This window comes from Piliocolobus tephrosceles, chromosome 19 (genome assembly GCF_002776525.5).
Source record: "Piliocolobus tephrosceles isolate RC106 chromosome 19, ASM277652v3, whole genome shotgun sequence".
Taxonomy (NCBI): domain Eukaryota; kingdom Metazoa; phylum Chordata; class Mammalia; order Primates; family Cercopithecidae; genus Piliocolobus; species Piliocolobus tephrosceles.
The window spans coordinates 4159184-4159830 of NC_045452.1; the positions used below are offsets into that span (position 1 = coordinate 4159184).

A 647-nucleotide genomic window follows, 5' to 3' on the forward strand; every position below is an offset into this window, starting at 1 on the left:
ATGTTGGTGCTCCTGTTCTCCGGTCTTACCATCCTGTCCTAGCAAATCATGCACATGAAAGTGCTCATCCAGGTGGGATATGAGCCTCTTCCCCCAACAGGAGAAATATTTTGGGGTGGCAAGTATGTCAGCTTTCTCGTTTCTTTTGTTATGCTCTGAACATTGCCAGCATTGACAGGAGGCATGGGTTGCTCACAGGCTTAACTCCATGACTGCATCCGGGGGTCCTTGGAACTGTGGTCCATGGTAAAGTTTTACAGCATTACCAGGAGTGTGACAAGGGTGAGAAGTTAGGACTTGGATATGAACAAAAAGAAATCTCATCTTCCTTTGACCAAATCATCAAGGAAACAACTCAAGAGATGATCGCTTGCTCAGCTGCTGCCCTCATCACGTCCCTTCCATGTGCTCACTCTAAGATCTATGGCACAATTCACTGGGAAAGAATCCAAGTTCTGTGGACTTTGTGACACCATACTAACGATTTATCAGAAAGAGGGTATCCTAGGATTTTTCCCAGGTCTTGTTCCTCACCGCCTAGGTGACATCATTTCTTTTTTTTTTTTTTTTTTTTTTTTTTTTTTTTTTTCGGGGCCTTTGTGGGGGGGCGTGGGCCGGGTTTCGGCCCCCGGCCTTCCCCCCCCCCG

At 46.8% G+C, this 647-nt stretch overlaps 1 pseudogene; it reads left to right on the forward strand.

Moving 5' to 3' along the window:
- Window positions 1–647, forward strand: part of LOC111525487 — a 1420-nt pseudogene continuing 773 nt past the window's right edge.